Source organism: Sarcophilus harrisii, chromosome X (assembly GCF_902635505.1).
Source record: "Sarcophilus harrisii chromosome X, mSarHar1.11, whole genome shotgun sequence".
Classification (NCBI taxonomy): Eukaryota; Metazoa; Chordata; class Mammalia; order Dasyuromorphia; family Dasyuridae; genus Sarcophilus; species Sarcophilus harrisii.
Window position 1 is genome coordinate 21,612,842 of NC_045432.1, and position 19,707 is coordinate 21,632,548.

General features: G+C 44.2%; 1 protein-coding gene across 2 annotated transcripts in view; it reads left to right on the forward strand.

Moving 5' to 3' along the window:
* The first annotated feature begins 6,648 nt into the window (after positions 1 to 6,648).
* The window catches only part of EDA2R (ectodysplasin A2 receptor), a 28,380-nt gene continuing 15,321 nt past the window's right edge, over positions 6,649 to 19,707 (forward strand). Inside the window, exon 1 of one of the 2 annotated variants that reach the window (XM_012553178.3) lies at positions 6,649 to 6,905. The gene's annotated coding sequence lies outside the window, so the exon portion shown is untranslated. The remainder of the gene's footprint in view (positions 6,906 to 19,707) is intronic. The other variant, XM_031944407.1, reaches the window with a different exon arrangement.

The window sequence follows — 19,707 nt, forward strand, 5'->3', positions numbered from 1 at the left end:
GAACAGGCAGTTTTGAAAGAAAAAAATTCAAGCCATTCAAAGCCATATAAGAATTTCCCAAATCATCAATAATTAGAGAAATGTAAACGAAAGCACTTCTGAGGTTTTGATTCATGTTCATTAGCTTGGTAAAGGTAATTTTTAAATAAGGAAAATAACAGTTGTTAGAAAGACAGCAGAAAAATAGGCACATTAATATATTGTTGATATAGTTGTGAATGGGTCTAGCCTTTGGGAAAGCAACATGGACCTACTACTAAAACATCACTAAACTGTGTATACCCTTTGTCCAGCGGTCCATAATACTTATACTATAAAGAGATGAAAGAATGGAGCACAGAAGCCATATGTACAAAATTATTTTTAGCAGTTCTTTTGGTAACAGCAGGGAAAAAAACTTTGAAATTTAGGTAGTTTACATAATATGGGGGATATTTGAAAAAATTATGTCATATAAAGTAATGATAAATAATTTGATCATTAGAAATAGTGAAATGGACAGTTTCAAAGAAAAATGGGAAGATTTGTATGAATCAATGTAGAGTGAAGCGAGTAGAACCGGAAGAATTTACACAATAACATTGTCAAAAGGAACAATTTTGAAAGACTTAAGCATTGTGATCAATGCAATGACTAACCAGAATTCCAGAGACTTGATTATAAAGTATGCTACCTACTTTCTGAGAGAAAGGTGATAGTTCGAATGTTTGTGGCAGCCCTTTTTGTAGTGGCTAGAAACTGGAAACTGAATGGATGTCCATCAGTTGGAGAATGTCTGAATAAATTGTGGTATATTTTTGATTTCCTTCACAAGCTAATTGTACAATATTTCAGAGTCTGACTCTTTTTATACAGCAAAATAATGTTTTGGTCATGTAAAAAAAAAAGAGAAAGGTGATAGTTTCAAGATGCAGAATGAGACTTTTTTTGACACAATCAATGAGATGATTTGTTTTCATTGTCTGTACATATTTATTGCAAGGGGTTTTGTCCTTCTTTCCTTCTTTCCTTCCTTTCTTATTTTCTTCCTCTCTCTCCATCGCTCCTTTTCTTCCTTCTCCTGTCCCTTTTTCCCTGCCTTCCTTTCTTCCTCCTTTCCTTCTTTTCTTCCTCTTGGCATATAGTTTCCTTCCAGGAACTATATGAACACAATCACAAAAGACTTTTTACCCAAATAAAGTCAGATCTAAACAATTGGAAGTGCTCATGGGTAGGCCAAGCTAATATAATAAAAATGACAATTCTATCTAAATTAATCTACTTATTCAGTGCCATACCAATCAAGCTGACAAGAAATTATTTTACAGAGCTAGGAAAAAGCATAACAAGGTTCATCTGGAAGAACAAAAGGGCAAGGATCTCAAGGGAATTAATGAAAAAGTCAAAGGAATGTGATCTAAATTATATTATAAAGCAGCAGTCATCAAAACCATTTGATACAGGGTAAGAAATAAAGTAGTGAATCAGTGGAATAGGTTAGGTTCACATGACAGCAATAGTCAATGACTACAGTAATCTAGTGTTTGATAAACCCAAAGACCCCAGCTTCTGGGATAAGTACTCATTATTTGACAAAACATTGCTAGGAAATTGGAAAATACTATGGCAGAAACTATGCATTGAACAACACCTAACATCCTATACCAAGATAAGGTTGAAATGGGTTCATGATTTAGACATAAAGGATGATGTTATAAGCAAATTAGGAGAACAAAGGATAGTCTGCTTTCAGATCTGTGGAGAAGGAAGGAATTTATAGCCAAAGAAGAACAAGAGAATATTATGAAATACAAAATGGATAATTTTGATTATATTAAATTAAAATGTGTTTGTACAAACAAAACCAATGCAGACAAGATTTGAAGGGAAGCAGAAAACTGGGGAAATATTTTACATCCAAGGGTTAGGATAAAGGTCTGACTTCTAAAATAGACAATTGACCCAAATTTATAAGAATACAAGCTGTTCTCCAATTAATAAATTGTCAGAGGATATGAATAGATGATTTTCAGAGGAAGAAATTAAAACCTTTTCTAGTCATATGAAAAAAATCCTCTAAATCACCATTGATTAGAGAAATGCAAATTAAGGTAACTCTGAGGTACCTCTACATACCTCAGGTTGGTTCAGATGATAGGGAAAGATAATGATAAATGTTGGAAGAGATGTGGGAAAATTGGGTCATTGTTGATGGAATTGTGAACTGATCCAAACATTCTGGAGAGCAATTTGGAACTATGTCCAAAGGGTATCAAAGACACCCTTTGATTCAGCAGTGTCTCTACTGGGTCTATATCTATAAAAAAGGTCATAAAAAGGGAAAAGGACCCACTTGTGCAAAAATGTTTGTGGCAGCCCTCTTTGTACTGGCAAGAAACTGGAAACTGAGTGGTTGTCCATCAATTGGAGAATGGCTGAATAAACTGTGGTATATGAATATTATGGAATATTATTGTTCTATAAGAAATGATAAGTAGGATGATTTCAGAAAGGCCTTGAGAGATTCTAAATGGAATGAGTAGAACAAAGAAAACATTGGACACAGCAAAAACAAGATTATATGATAACTGTGATGGATTTGGCTCCTTTTAACAATGAGGTGATTCAGGCTAATTCCAATAGACCAGTGGTCCTCAAACTTTTGTTCTCAATATCTTTATCCTATTAAAAATGATTGAGAATTTGTCCAAAGAGTTTTTGTTTATGTGGTTTATAGTTATAGATATTGATCACATTAAAGATAAAAACCAATTATGAATTTGTAGACTCTCTGAAAGGATTTCAGAGATTCCCAGGATGCTCTGGACCAGACTTTGAGAACCACTGCAATAGACTGATGATGAAGACAGCCATCTGCATCCAGAGAGAAGATTGTGGGGACTGAGAGTGGATCACAACATAGTATTTTCACCTTTTTTGTTGTTTGCTTCTTTTCTTTCTCTCATTTTTTGCCTTTTTGATCTGATTTTTCTTGCATGATAAATGTGAAAATATACTTAAAAGAATTGTACATGTTTACCCTATATTAGATCACTTGCTGTCTAGGGGAAGGGTGGAGGGAGGAGAGAGAGAAAAATTTGGAACACAAGGTTTTACGAGGTGAATGCTGAAAGCCATTTTTGCTTATATTTTGAAAATTAAAAAGCAATTATTTTTTTAAAAAAGAAATATTTTGATAAGTGTATTTCAATGTAATTAGTTTTCTTTGTATTCCTGGCTTTAAAAATGTTTAAACATCTAAAAACCTGATTCTGAGAAGGGGACCAGAGGCTTCACCAGCTTCACTGTCAAAGGGAGTGTCCTATGGCATGCAAAGAGTTGGAAATTCTGATCTAGGTCAGCCATTCATGGTTATTTATCATTTTAATTGAGGTTCTTTTTTATATAACCTTATTTCTAAATGCTTCTGGTATTTGTTTTCTCTTCAGCAAGATCCCCTTAGCAATAAAAGTTTTGTTTTTAAGAGAATATAAAACATATTATCAGAGTATGCCATGCTCCTCACTCATAGTTTTCTCCTTCTGTGAAGAGAGGAGGGGGATGTCCAACAGACCGTAGACGCTTAATAAATGCTTACCGATTGATGGGCTGATTGAGTCAAGATCTGTTTTCTCATCACTTCTTTTTGGTAGTGTTCATTTCATGTTTTTGTTTTCTTCTTTCCAACTACAATGTAGTAATTATTACATATCAAGAAGCAGGTAACTGGAATCAGAAAGTTTGGGGTTCAGATTCTACCTCTGTCATGGGCTTCTGCAGAGCATTAACTTTGCCACAACCAAGGCACTTATGGATTTCCTGCAGAGACCCATTTCCATTCTTCAGGCTTGGTGGGTCTTGGAAGTTGCTTCTTGAGTAATCCCAAATTCAGGAATTAGAGACTCAAGGGGGTAAGGATCCACGTGTACAAAAATGTTTGTAGCTCCTCCTTTTGTGCTGGCAAGGAATTGGAAATTGAGTCAGTGGATGCCCATCAACCAGGGAATGGCTGAATAAGTTATGGTATATGAATAATAATAGAATACTATTGTTCTTTAAGAAATGATGAAAGGACAAAGTTCAGAAAATCCTCAAAAGACTTACATGAATTGATGCTGAGTATCAGCAGTAACAGTAAAATCGGGTGATGATCAACTATGACAGATTTAGCTCTTCTCAGCAATCTGGTGATCCAAGACAATTCCTATATACTTGTGATAGAAAATGTCATCCCTATCCATAGAAAGAACTATGGGGGGCTGAAAGAACAAAGGGAGAAAATATTCAGAACTCAAAATCTTATAAAACTGAATGTTGAAAACTAGCTTTACATGTAATTGGAAAAATATTATTAAGTGAAAAGTAAATAAATTGATAATTTAGATTAAAAAAAGAATCAGAAGCTCAGACCTTCTAGAGAGAAAAGGTATCCCTTTGATCCAGCAGTGTTACTACTGGGCTTATATCCCAAAGAGATTTTAAAGAAGGGAAAGGGACCTGTATGTGCACGAATGTTTGTGGCAGCCCTTTTTGTAGTGGCTAGAAACTGAAAACTGAATGGATGTCCATCAGTTGGAGAATGGCTGAATAAATTGTGGTATATGAATATTATGGAATATTACTGTTCTGTAAGAAATGACCAGCAGGATGATTTCAGAAAGGCCTGGAGAGACTTACACGAACTGATGCTGAGTGAAATGAGCAGGACCAGGAGATCATTATATACTTCAACAACAATACTAGATGATGACCAGTTCTGATGGATCAGGCCATCCTCAGCAACGAGATCAACCAAATCATTTCTAATGGAGCAGTAATGAACTGAACCAGCTATGCCCAGAGAAAGAACTCTGGGAGATGACTAAAAACCATTACATTGAATTCCCAATCCCTATATTTATGCCCACCTGCATTTTTGATTTCCTTCACAAGCTAATTGTACAATATTTCAGAGTCTGATTCTTTTTGTACAGCAAAATAACGTTTTGGTCATGTAGACTTATTGTGTATCTAATTTATATTTTAATATATTTAACATCTACTGGTCATCCTGCCATCTAGGGGAGGGGGTGGGGGGTAAGAGGTGAAAAATTGGAACAAGAGGTTTGGCAATTGTTAACGCTGTAAAGTTATCCATTCATGTAACCTGTAAATAAAAGGCTATTAAATAAAACAAAAACAAAAAAAGAGAGAGAGAGAAAAGGTATCCTGATACAATATGATCCTTGGAGAAAGAAGGCCATTTCCCCCACAGTTCCCAAAAAGTGTCTTGAACCAGAATGCTATTTGGTCTGTCCAGATCCAATGGAAAGGGGATCCTTCATTTATCTATTCCCCAAATATGTTTATCTTCTGTGGATAATCCAAAGCATGGGGTTACATTTTGAGTCTAGGAAGAACTGTGAAGGACCATGTGGGAGTTCTCTGGATCCTCCTGTTGACTGAATTATCTCAGCCACAGCTCTGAGCTGTTTCCCTCTGAGGGATGATTTGAGTGTTTTCTGTGTTTTTGTATCTGTTTGAGTTTGAGTCTTCTGCCTGGCCAAATAAAGGCTGCTCTACCCACACACATTGATGGGTAGCTTGGGCACCTTTCCAGGAGGTAGGAAATCTTTGGGGAAACCTAGACTCAAGCTATATTTACGCCTTCCTGGAACAGTTTCACAAGCAGGCAACATGCCACAGGGACACTGAGACTTTTGGGTCAGCCTTCGGGACTGGATTCGGTCAGTTTCTGTGAGCACACATGTGGGGGAAGCAGGCAGCCTGGAGTTTACACATACCCTCCTTTCATGGAATGCACAATCTGGTAAATGGGCAGTTCAGTTCACTAAACTTTTGTGTCTTCCACACCAGACTTCAACCTGGTCTCAGATCCCATAGCTCTTCCATTCTGTTTGGCCCTTGGATACCTTCACCCCTATTCCCAGGAATCATAAGCACAGATGCCAAGTTCTAACAACCTATAGCCCAGGTCCTAAGGTCCCTTCCAGCTATCACATATCCTTTCCAGCTCTGACACTCTGAGCTAAGATCCCTTCCAGCTCTGACACTCTGTGAGCTCAGATGCCTCCCAGATCTGACATTCTATGATCTAAACTCTCTTCCAGCTCTAAGAGTTTATATTCTAAAATTCAGAGATTTCAAACTAGAAAAAAATCTGATGATCCTTCCAGTTCGACCTTCCCCTTTTACAGAACAGGAAACTAAGGCAGGGGGTTGTGAAATGTCTTGCCCAAAGTCACACAGTTGATAGATAAGCGAGCTAGGATTCTAACTAGGTCCTCTGGTTCTGGGGAAACCATAACTCTTTCCATATATACCACAAAGTCTCCTAGCCCCAAGATTTTCTGTTTCAAGGTCCCCGGGTCTTGAAATTCTTGACCAGAGGCCGTGGGGTTTGTTTCTCCGTCAGTCTGTCTTTGTGGCTGATTTTCCCTCGTCTCCCTTTTCATAAACTCCCAGAGTGCCTCTTCATCGAGGTCACAGCTGAGACGTGACATGACCTATGTAGGCCTTGGACGCCTTCCCAAACATTTCCATGGCTCATTCAGTTTCAGCTGGAGGCTCCGAGTGTTTACCCATCCCATGGGGCACGCCCACTTGGAGAGGAGAGGCGGGGATCTGTTTTGGCTAGCCCCTCCTAAGTAGGGGGAGAGGACCAATGGTTTGGGGGCTAGGCCCGGCCTGGGCCAGGCGGGGCCGGAGGCTGGGACTACACGTGGATGAGTCAATCGAATATCTGCCCGCAGAAGACTCCGTCCCCTGGTAGTGCAGTGCGCGAGGGGGCAAACTGCGCGCTGGGTGGGGTAGGGGGCTGCCGGCCTCTGCGTGCGTGCGTGCGTCCGTCCGTCCGTCAGTCCGCCCGGCTGCCCGATTGCAGAGCCCGCCTGGCTCGGCCGCCGTCGCCACCACCTTCTAACCCGGTAGGGAGGGGACAGCCAGGTGTGATGACTGGTCCTGGAGGGGAGTGGGCGGCCGGTGGCAATTACGCACGGACTTTGGGGGTGGAATGGGGTGGGGTGGGGGAAGGGAGAGGGGGCGCTTGGGGCCGGGCGGCCTTCCTCGGAACGCTGTTCGGGACCTGGAAAGGAAGCTTTCTTTCCCGAGTGTCCCCCAGCCCCTGCCCCAGCTTCGCCGGGCAGGCTCGGCCTAAATGGGTACAAAAGTGGAGGCCATTGTCCCGCCCTGCTCCTGAGCAGCTGTGGCTGGAACGAGCGGCGGGCGCCGGCGGGAGGAGGCCGGGGGCGGCTTGGACCCGTGCCTTCCGGACCCTGGGCGAGTCATTCTCCCTCTGCGGTCCTCAGTTTCTTCCTTTGTAAATGCTGGTTGGGGACTAAAACAGGCCTTCTTAACCTTCCCCCCCCCCCCGAGGCCCCATTTCTCCCCAGAACTTTTTAGACGACCCCGGCTACATAGGTATAGAGACCAGGCCCACAATGCCACGTTCCTAGTCTCTCCACCCCCACCTTCAGGTAGGAAACCCCCTATGCGGCCGCGGGCCCCCGTTTAAGAAACTGGGGACTAAAGACCTCCTTTCTAAGCTCCCCCTAAGCTTCCTTCTAACTGAACCTGCAACGCCCCAATGTCCCTTCCGGCTGGGCCGGGGAGCCTTTGCCCTCTCTGGGCTCTAACTCTCCGGGCCCAAGGCCCCTTCTCTCTGTGGCTCCCGATGGCCCAACACGTCAAGGCCCAAGGTCTCCTGCGTCTGTGATGTCTGACGGCCGCAGGGCCCAGGGCCCAAGGTCCCTGTCTAGGTCTCCCGGGGGATTTCTGCGGTCCCTCCCTGCTCTGCTATTCTCCGATTCCGTGACCCGGAGGCTGCCGCAGGAGGAGGCTGGGGAACATGCCTGAGCGCATCCCGCATCCCCAAGCATCCCAGCCGCTGGGAGGCCCGAGGGGGCGGGGAGGCGGGAAGGGGCGGGGCCAGCGGGAGGCCAGAGGCGGGCCCGAGCCCTGGGACGGAGCCGGGGAGGGCGGGGGAGGGGGAGGCAGGGCCGGCCCAAGCATCCTTGGCATCCTGAGGGGAAGCTGAGCTCTCTGGCCGCCCACGTGGGCCCCTGGACAAGTCAGGGCATGTTGCTGTCTGGGGGGGCTCTGCACTCGCTGGCTGCTTTTCTCTGTCTCTTGGCTAAGTTTCACTTTGCTCTTTCTTTGTCTCTTTGTCTCTCTTTGTCTCTCTGAATTTCTCTCTCTGACTCTGTCCCTGTTTCTCTCTGTGTGTCTCTGAATCTTTCTCTGTCTCTGAATCTCTCTCTGTCTCTCCCTCTCTCTCTCTTTCTGTCTCTCCCTGTCTTTGTCTATCTCTGAATATTTGTCTGTCTGTCCCTCTCTGTCCCTGTCTCTCTCAGAATCTCTGAATCTCTCTTTTTTCTCTCTCTTACTCTCATCTGTCTCTATCTCTGAATTTCTCTGTCTCTCTTTCTGTTTCTCTCTCTGTGTGTCCCTTTTTCTCTCTGTCTCTGAATTTCTCTGTATCTCTCCCTCTGTCTGTCATTCAAATCTCTGTGTTTCTGTGTCTCTGTCTCTCACTGTTTCTGTCTCTGTCTCTGTCTCTCTTCATTCCTCCTTCCCTCCCCCTCTCTCTCCCCCTGCAAGGCTGGGCAAGGGTGATATTTTGATCCTCCCTCCCCCTCCTCCCCCTCTTCAGACATTGACCTGGGCCAGACAGCTGTCAGGTTTTGGAAAGAAGAGCTGCCTAGCCCTGGACAGGTGTTGACCATGGAGTCATCCATAGTGGGATTGGTTGGCAAAGCTCTCAAGCTATAATCTTAGGAACAGGATTTAGAGGTGGCAGGAACCTTAGCCATTATCTAGCCCAGTCCCCTTATTTGACAGAGGAGGGAACTGAGGCCCAGAGATGTCAAGTGACTTTCTCGAGATCACATAGCTAGTAAGAGCAAGGTCTTAAGACTCCAAAGCTATTCTCTCCACCAGGCTATTATTTAAAGGCCTCTTCATCATCTCATCCACAATCACCTAATGGCAGTTTCAGTTCATGATTGGGACTAAACTGTGCTTTAGAACTAAACCATGGCTTACCTTTCTGTGCTTTAGGAAGAATGGCCTGTCTTCATCTAACCTCTTCCTTTGGGGGCTAAACAGCTACACACATGTCGGGCTTCTCATTGAAAAAGAGAAGTGGGGGGGGGAATAAACAGAAGACTCTGAAGAGGGTCACCAGAACCTCACACCATCCAGAGTCTGGACACTCACAAAGTGGTCTTAAGGAGCACCCAGGCCCCTCAGTTCTCTTCCTATATTACAACAGCCCAGCTTTTGCCATCCCTGGCCCAGAAAAGAAGCAGAGACACAGACAGAGACACAGAGAAAGAGAAGAGAAAATAGGAGTAGCGAGGAGAGGAGAGGAGAGGAGAAGACAGAATAGGAGTAGAGAGGACAGGAGAGGAGAGACAGAGATTAGACCAGTCTGCGTAACACATGGGGAACTGGACCCCACATGCCGCCCAGCCAGCTGCCTATAGACTCAGTTCTCCCCAACTTGACTGGAGGGTGTAAAGAAGAATACTGGCCAGCCAAGCTAGTAAGGCAGATTTCTGGAGAGCCTTAAATACTAGATAAGTAGTTTGTATTTTAATCCAGGGACTATAGGGAACAGCTAAGAGCAGGGGAACTCAAGGAAGATCAATCAATCTTTGTGAAGTATGGACTGGTGAGGTGGAAACCAGAGAGGAGGACGAGGAGGGGCAGGAGGACTAGTCTAATAAATATTTGAGTCCACGGGGTGATGAAGGCTTGTATTTAGAGGCAGTGTGAGTTTAAACTTTAAACTCTTAAGTCCTTTCCAGCTCTGAATCCTATGATGGGGAGCTCACAGTGTTCCAGAAGCCCAATGAGGCCTGGGATGTGTGAGCTGGAGCCCAGAGCTTTGCTGACAAACTCTGGGCTCTCTCTCTTTCTTCCAGGACTGGTATTTCACCCTAGAACTCATGGGACCTTTGGGCCCAGGCTCAGTAAATTTGCAAGCGAGAGGGAAAAGATCTAGCTTAGATGACAAGAATGGTGGAGATTCCTCCCAGCCTCCAAAAGTTAACAAATAAAAATGTAAAGCCCAGATCCAAGACACTGCAAAAAGATCCATCCAATTCTAGACTTTAGAGGAGTTCTAGAATTATTGAATCATGGATGATTGAGAAAAGACCTTAAAGATTGTTGGACTCAAGCCTCCATTGTGTAGAAAGACAACCTTTGAATTAGAAGGGCTAGAGGGGAAGGGAAGTCTTGATTAGAGGTCACAACATGACTTAATTACCCCCAAAGCCATGTCTTCCAGTAGCCCCCATCTTCCCTTTGCCTTCAATAATCTGAGTTCTTGTGCTCTTCATTGCTCCACTATTTTAACGTTTTTCTCACCTCCTATGAGGATCAGGGAGCCATATTGACAAACTCTGTGGCCCTGGAGGCAAAACTGCATTCAAATCTTAGCTGTGTGACCCTGGTCAAGAGGGATAATGACTCTCCTGCTCTCTGCCTCCCCTCCCCAGATGGGGATGTGGGAATCGTTCATTGAGCACACTAGTAGGGGAAGGCCGTGTGATTTGGTGGAAAGAGCGTTGAATTTGGAATCAGATGACCCGGGAGGGAGTCCCGGTGTGGCCTCCGTGAACTTGGGCGATTCATCTTCTCTGAACCGCAGTTTCTTTATCTGTAAAATGGAGATAGTGAGACCTGTGCCCCTTCACTGCCGATTAGGAAGAAAAGGCCCCATCGGTGCACTAAATGTGTCCTAAGGCAACAATAAAAATGATAATAATTACAAAGCCGACGATAATAACTAGCATTTATGGAGCCTTTTATAGTTTGCAGATTATATATGTATAAAGAATATAGATGTGGGGAGGGACAGAAAAACTCGTGATTCTCACAACTTTATGAGATGGGTTTTATTATCCCTATTTGACAACTGAGGAAACAGACACAGTGACTTTCCCAGGTTCACACAGTAATTATCTATCTGAGGCAAGATTTGAATTCAGGTCTTCCTGACTTCAGCACCAGGGACCTAACCACTGTAGCGTAGTTGTCTCTAATTATCCCTCTGTTAGAATATGAGTACAAAGATGGTGTAGCTCTCAGGAAATTTCCATTTCAAATCCCACCAATCATACAGACTAGCTGAGTGACCCTAGGAAAGTCACCTAACCTCAGCACCCCTGACAGTTTGGTGAGACTGGTAATTAAGTTGCAGAGTTCCTACTTGGGAGGAAATCGGAAGTCTGATCCAAAACAAACTGCTCGTCAATTATTCCCATCAATTATAATAGTATCATAGATTGGGGAGCACTGGGGATGAAAAAAGCCAATCCCTGCCATCAGTGAGTTTGAAATCGAAGGGGGGGGGTCAACAAAGAAATACAAATAAGCTCTATCCAGAATCAACAGGAAATAATGAATGGAGGAAAGGAGCTAAAATGAAGACAGTTTCCTGTAGCAGGTGGGACTTAGAGAAAGCCAGGGAGGTAGAGGAGGAGGGAGAGCATCCCAGGCATAGAGGATGGTCTGAGAAAATTTGAGAAGGGAGGGAGGAAGAGATAAGGGTTAGGTCCAGGGTAAAGAATTGGCCAAGGTCCCCCGTAGCATCCTAGATCTCATCCCGGAACACCACTTAGTCTGAGGCTCTCATTATTACAGATGAGGAAACTGAGACTCAGGGAGAGGAAAGGGCTTGTCCGAGGTCACAAATGGTGGAATTGGAACCCAGGGGCTCTAACACTAAAACCAACGCTCCTTCTGCTTTGCCAGCTCTGAAAGCAACAGTCCCAACCTGGACGTCTATAACCTCACCTCCTCCATCACTCTCCATCTCATCACGGAGGCCAGAGAAGTCCCTCCTTTTGCCCATCTTTGCTCCCTTTGGGTCATCCCTTTAGGGACAATTTCTTCCTTCCCAGTGGGCTCAAAGCTGGGTGTTCTTGGGTAGTTGCTTTTATTCATGATATCCCTGTGTTCCAGGCTGGCAAATTTCACTTTCTCTCCCTTAGAGAGAATTTCTTCTGAGCAGTTGCCAGACTCAACCCAAATATTTATATTTTTTACTTTTTCTCCCACTCTCCTCATCAGCTCATGTTGTGTTTGCCTTTTGAGGGTGTGTGTGTGTGTGTGTGTGTGTGTGTGTGTGTAAGTGTAAGGAATGGAAACCATATGGCAAGCATCTGCTTGTGGCTGGGCAGAGAGGGCCGGCTCCTCCTGGTGCGCTGACTGTTTTTAATAAGGGCCCTCAGCATCCTAGCATCTTGCTGACAGGGACAGCCCTGCTTCTGTGAGGAGCTGCCGGCAGAAATTGGGCCGTAATTGGGTGAGGGTCCCTCCAGACTGATGTGCCAGAGCACTGATCTTGGAATATTAAACCTAAAGCTTCCCACACACACTCACTTAAAATGCTGCTGTCACTTTGGGAAATAGAGGAACTCCGAAATGCTCCTGAAGATCTGGGCCAGATAATTACAGCTTTCCTTTTGCTCTCTCTCCCTTCTTTTCTCCTTTTTTATTCCTTTTGTAACTCCATATGGGCAAAATGGAAAGACACATTTTTCTTGTGACTCCAGATTAACACCCCCACCCATACAAGAGAAAAACATATTGCCATGTTCCCAGTCTAGTTTTCTCTGCTCTTGGAAGCATTTGCAGCTCTCAACTTTGCCTTTCCTTTGATGTGTTTTTTTTTTTTTTGAGGGGGGGTAATGTGTGTGTGTCTGTTTCAGGACCTGGTCCCTTATTCTTTCTACTTCCTCATTAGAATTTCTGGGGCAGCTAGATGGTGCAGTAGATAGAGTACCAACCCTAAAGTCAGGAGGATCTGAGTCCAAAAGTAGCCTCAGAGGCTTAGTACTTGCTAACTGGGTGACCCTGGGCAAGTCGCTTAACCCCAATTGCCTCACAAAAAAAGGAAAGTTCTTTTTCTGATTCATAGGTTGGTTTACTTTGGTCTCTCAGTGTGTATGTGGCAATTGGGAGGGAAATGGGGGGGGTGGGAGGGAAAAGAGCCCTAGTCTCCATAAACTCACAAGCATTTCAAAGCATCAGTGGAAGGCTCCCTAAGTTGACCATTTCCTGCTTTCTAGGAGTTTACTTTCCCTGTTTGGAGGTGGGGGCAGGGGCAGAATACAACAAGTCTCTGAATGAGGAAATAAGAACCGATTTCTGGAGGCCTATGGGAGTCTTCCTTGGGGCATACCTCCTGAGCTGTAGTTTGCCAAGAGACAGAGAGGAGGGAGTGTGTTCCAGACGTGGGAGATGGGGAGTGAGGGGAGGGGGGCGCTGAGGTGGAGCGGGGTGTGTCCCTTAAACAAAGGCCCAAATTCAATATGTGGAATGTTGTGTTGTGGGACCAACTGGCAGCCCCATGTGACTAAAATCTAGGTATAGGTGAGGGGGAGCACTAATACCACCAAGGGGCTCCCAGAATCCATTTTCCAAATGCCCATTCCAGGCTCAGCAAGAGTCCGGTGTAAACTTTTAGCAACTTTTCTACTTGAACCCCAGAACCCTAAAAACAAACAGCCCCCCCCAAAAAAAGTTTCAAATGTCTCCTCTCCCTTTGTTCTTGAGCTTTCAAAGGGCAAAGCGGCCTGAAGTAGGTGGCTAAGTCACATTTCTCTAGTGCTCTGCACTTTACAAAGCAGTTCCTCCTGGCAATGCTGACCACAGAGGAACTTGAGCATTTCCATCTCTGGCTTCCCAGAGAGAGCTGAGTCTCTGAGAGGTGAAGGGATTTCTCCACAGTCTCACAGCGCCTAGTAGCGGCCCGGAAAATGCAGTGGCCCTGAGGCTTGCTGCCAGAAGAGTGGGTCCTAACTCTGTCACTTCACTTTCCTGTCAGATGAGTTCTAGCTAGATGATTTCAAAGCTACTTCTTCCTCAGAGCTCTAAATCTAGGAACCTGAAAGTTAGGATTAAGATTTGAGCCTCCCGGGCCCTTATTCTTTCTACTTCCTCTACTACCTCAGCTAGATGGTGCAATGGCTAGAGCACCAGCCCTAAAGTCAGGAGGACCTGAGTTCAAAAGTGGTCTTAAGAGGCTTAGTACTTGATAACTGGGTGACCCTGGGCAAGTCCCTTAACTCCAATTGCCTCACAAGAAAAGGAAAGTTCTTTTTCTGATTCATGGGTTAGTTTAGTTGGGTAAGCACCATTCTTTCTCTGCGTTTTATCAAAGAAGAAACTGAGACTTGGAGAATCCGAGTGACTTGTTCTGCCATATATATAGGGAACCATTTGTCAAATCCGGATCTCCTTTCCCCATCCTGCCAATACTGCACCCTGACAGAGGTCAACAGTTGTCATCATGAGGGCAGGGATAGCATCAATGGGAGAAATGGCTCAGAAAGGAGAGTGGAGCGCTCTCTCCAAGTGCCATGAATTACATGGGGGAATCCAGCATCTGGAAGGGCTGAAGGCCCCGTGTGGCCCCCGAGAGTCCCCAAACCATTGTCTGCTTTGAAACTCCTGTGCTTGAGGGAGGGAGAGAATGAGAAGGGTGGAAGAACTGGGCAAGGAGGAGTAGGGCGCAGGGCCGCTACCTTGGGTGTTGTTTTCCACGCCTGTTTTAATCCCCACCAAGTGTACTGTCCAGGAAAAGCAAATATCTTCCTTTAGGCATGGGGGCTTAATTTAGACCTGTCATCCCACCCTCTGCTTTGGATAGACAAAGTGTTTCACCCCCTAGGCATGCGGCAAAGTGAGAACAGGCTGGGGCTGGGGGCAGGGGTGGGGTGGGGTGGGGGTGGCCTGGATGATTGCTACTGCTTGGGCCAATAGGGCATTTCATGTGGAAAGGAGTTAGGACTTGATATCCTAGAGAAAGACCTTAAGAAATTCAATGGTCCAAGGATTCGGAACCTGGGATCCTTGAACTTGAAAATATGTGTGTGTGTATGTCTGTATGTCTGTATGTGTGTATATTATATATATATAACTGTTTTGACACATAACTGTTTTGATAGAATTGGTTTTCTTGCAATTCAGGTATTTTATTTTCTGTATTGGAAAACAGGATTCTCAGAAAGGGTCTAGAGTCTTGACCAGAGTTGTCCATGATCCCACGGAAAAAAGTTAAGAACATCTGCTTGACTCCAAATGCCTCCTTTTACAAAAGAGGAAAGTTCAGAGAAGGAAAGTGATTTGCCAGAGCTTGCGCAGTAATTGGCAATTTGGATTTGAATCCAGGGCTTCAGATTCCACATCCTTACTCTTTTCACCACATCTACGGTTACCCATCAACAGTCATTAGGCACTTGACCAGTGCAGAGTGCTGTCCAGGGTGCTGAGAGACAAAGGATGAGTGAGAGTAAAGTGTCCCCTGTCCTCATGGAGCTTCCAGTCTTTAGAAGGATGTGATAGGAAAGGGAATTCTAACACATAATGTTACTGGTTTTGTTTTGTAATGTCACAAAGAGAGCCTGGGGCCTTGAGTTCTGAAACCTGGATTCTAGTCCTATTTCTGCCTATGTGACCTTGAGTGTGTTATTTCTCTCTGGGCTCTTGCCTCATCTGAGTTTTTGTTGATCCTTCCATTTTGGGGCACCTCCCCCTCCCAGAATATTTTCTCTTTTTTGTTTATATTTTGCAATGATGTCTATTTTTTCCTAATAGTTTCACCGTGAACGGTTATTATTTCATATTTTGCCTTTTTATCTTAATTGTCTGGCACATTAGCTGATACTTAGTATATGCTTGTTGAATGTGATGGAATTGGATCCATAAAAATGCAGATCATATGGTGGGGGAAAATCCCTGGATTTGAAATCATGGGACTCGGAGTGAATCTTGACTCTGTCAGTGGCCAGAGGGAGTTTTCTTCCCGATTGTTCCCTATCCCAGTGAAGTCACAAATCCAACACTCCCTCCTCCCCCCAAAAAAAGAAAAAGGCTCTATCATCTAACTTTATAAAGAAACTTCTTTGTATTTAATTGGTGCTGAATTAAACATTAAAGATTTTGAGTAAAGAGTTTCCTTTCTCCTGTATTAATTCAGCCCATCTTTGAATGTTGAATGTCCCTCGGGTTATTTAGGTTTTATTTCATTTCGGTCTTTCTAGGTTTCTAGTTGCCCTTTTTCTTTTAAACAGACCCTGTGGATTTCTAGGTCAGTTAATTAATTAATTTATTAATAATTGGATGGGCTTTGTTGTTTTTTATGTTTTCTTGAACTTTATTACTAGTAAATAAGAATGCCAATGATGTTTTGTGGCCCAATCTCATATTTGGTGACTTTGTTGAATTTCTTCATCTCCATTAATTTGGGGGGAGTTGAGACAGTCAGCTCGTCTGAACCGCTCCCGACAAAATTATTCAGAGATTTCCTAGATTGTCGGAGATGGAAGGTGTAGCCCCTGAGATCACCCACCTTACCCCGATCTTTTCATTTTATTGAGGATCCAAAAGAGCTATGATGATGAATTAAGTGACTTACCCAAAGACATGCAGGTAGTGAGCCACAGAACTGGGCTCCCTTTCCACTAGACCATGCTACTTACTCCCCATGAAGAAACTGAGGCCCACAGAAGTGGGGTTACTTGTCAGAGATCACATAGCTACTTGGCAGCAGAGCTGGAATTTAATTCCAGATCACCTGACTCTTATTCTCCTATTCTTTCTACTCTATTATGATGCCACTTTTTGAAACTGTCCTTTAAGGAAAACCATGGTTCTGCTCAGGGGGTTGCTTGTAAATGTTTAACAATCAGCTCTCCAAGGAGAAAAATGTATACACGGTACAGTTTTCAGTTTAATCTTCATGGTCAATGTTTTCTTCAGCATATTCTTTAGTGTAGACAATCAATGTCTACCTTAATAAGTTTCCCAGTTTCTAAGGTGTAAATGCTCCCATGGAAAACTTAGGAATCAGTGCTCAGGGAGGATCAGAGCTGGCTTCCACATCACTGCCCCACCTAATATACTGTTACTCACTTCAGAGCAGGATTTGGTATAAGGTACATCTGACTTGGCCTTCCTCCCAAAGGCTCTGCCATTAATAATGCTGGCTGACATTTATGTCCAACTTTACATGTCATCTCATCTGATCTGTCCAGCAACCTTGTGAGGCAGGTGCTATTATTATCATCCCCATTTTACAGATGTTATTTAGACTGAGTCTCAGAGAGGTTAAGTGACGTGCTGTGTGTCACACAGCTAATGAGTCAAAACCAGAATTTCAACCCAGATCTCCTGATTGTCACCAGGACCACCGCTTTACACACTATATTGCACGGGGTTATCTCCATCAGTGTTGCCATCTGATGATTTCCATGGTCTGTCCTGGCCCTGATTTTCTATAATTAATTATTCTAAGGAGAGCACATTTTAAAAATGGCTGGTGGGGCCAAAATTCTGAGAGAGATAGTAGGGAAGAGAACTCTTGTTCTGGAGGGGGAGGGAGAAGGAGGAGAGAGAGAGAAAGGGAGATTCACAGCAGGGAGAGTATCAGGGTCCAGAGATCATTGCTAAGACTTGTCTTGCTGGCACCTCAGGTCTAGACATATGAATTTGCCAACTTTGCTTGGCTTGATTTTCATTTTGTTTTGCACGGTTCGTGTTCCTGAGTCTAGATTGTTAGATAGAATCAGGCGAGGCAGATGGAGAGATTTCTGTTCCCCAGGAGGGTTCATCGGGCATTGATTTGGGAGAGTGCTGAACCTGCCTGAGAAGGGGTGGTGGTGCAGAAAGTAACGGCTCACTAATTGGCTCTAGGAACCTGGAGGCAGCTAAGTGGTGCTGCATTGGAAAAAGCACTGGTCCTGGAGTCAGAAAGACCTGAGTTCAAATCTGGTCTCAGACACTTACTAACTGGTCAGATCACTTCACCCATGTCTGCCTCATCCACTGGAATAAGGGAATGACAAACTACTCCGGTATCTTTCCCAAGAAAACCCCATGGTCAATGTGGGTGTCCATGGGATCGCAAAGATGTGGACACAACGGGACAGCGACTCACTATGGCTAGCGCCCTTGAGCTGGAAGGGACATTAGAGGCCATCTAGTCCAATCTCCTCATTTTCAGGAGGAGTAAACCAAGGCCTAAAGAGAGCAATGTTCCAGAGCTTGGAACTCTAAGGCTCTAGGACATGGTCAGTGTGGTATAATGGAAATAAGACCATTTTAGAGGTAATAAGACCCAAGTGTAAATCCTAGGTCTGCCATTGACTTTACTTCATGACTGTGGACGAGCCATGTCCCACCTTGGAGTCTCAGTTTCCTCCTGTGTAAAATGAGGATAATAGTTCGTGGTACTATTACAAAAACTCACTGTAAATCAGATTGCTTTATAAACCCTATGATGCTAGAAGAGGGAAGTTGTTGTTAAAAGTTCCAATTTCTATGGCCTGGGCATTTTTAGGAAAGAACTGTAGAAAGCTGATCAGGATTCTAGTTCCACTTTCACCACCTTCTTCCTCTCTGCCTTGGAGACCTACCTCCTAGGTTGGTATGATTTAGAGATGGAAGAGTTCTTAGAAACCCTTTAGACACAGGACCAGAGATTTAGGATTACAAGGGACCTCAAAGGTCACCCATTCAGTCCCATCATTTTATAGATGAAAAAAGAAAGGCCCAGAGTAGGGAGGGCTAGGAAGTAGCAGAGCTGAAACTGGCCCCACGCATCAGGTGCGGGGATCTTTCCGATAGCTTCTGCTCTAGCCGCTTCTCAGTCGCCCCTAGTGTGAAACAAGGGTGTTAGACGAGAAAGACCCTTCCAGCTTGGATACCCTATCATCTAGATGACCTTGAGAAACCCTTCCAAGTCCACAATCCTCTAAGAAATCAAACTAGATCAAGTGTCTCCCCTCCCAAAGGCTAGGAGTCACCACCCTGGAGATTTCAAATACCACTGTCCAGAGCTTACCCCAAGGACACTGTTGGTGGGCAGCTTCTGGAAGCCTCTTTCTATTTCTGTAGGGAGGATAAGGATATAGGGGTACTGTCCAGACCAGTAGGTTGGCTCGGAGCCCCTGGCACTGAATCCATTTTGTCACGAGTGAGGCCTGCAAAATACTGAATTAATCTCTTTCTCTCCGTCTCTCCTCTTTCTCCTTCCCCCTACCTCTCCTCTCTTCTTCATCTTCCTCTTGTTTACACCTTCTGTGTGTTTGTCTTTCTCCCTCTCTTCTTTCTCTTCCTGCCCTCTCATTCTCCCTCCCCCTTCTATTTTCTTTCTCCTGACTTCCTCAGTGGAAGTTCCACTGAGTCTCAGCTGAAGTAGGGGCGACCAGTTGAATTTAAAAATAGTTAATAACTTCATACAAGAGCTGAATGTCTCTAGGCTCTTGAAAATGAACTATAGACAGAGCATGGCCGAGCATATTTGTAATCCTATCTCACGGGGCAGTTAAGGCTAGTGGATTTCTTTAGCTCAGGAGTTCTAAGCTGCAATGGGCTAAAACAATCAGGTGTCTGTACTAAATTTGGCAGAAATATGGTGAGCCTCAGGAGCGGGAGATACCACTTGTGTTGCCTAAAGAAGAGCAAATCAGTCCAGGACAGGTGAATAATCATAGTGGGACTGGAGCAGTGTGTAATTCCTGCATTTCCAGCTTGGGTGAGATGAGGGGGTGGGGAAGAGAGGGAGGAAGGAAGGAAAGAAAAAAGAAGAGAGGGAAGGAAAGAAGGTTCAGTCATTCAAGTTGAGTTTAAATCCTATTTTTGTCACTTATTACTTATGTGACTCTTGATAAGTTGCTATATTTCTTTATGCCTCAGTTTCTTCATCTGTAA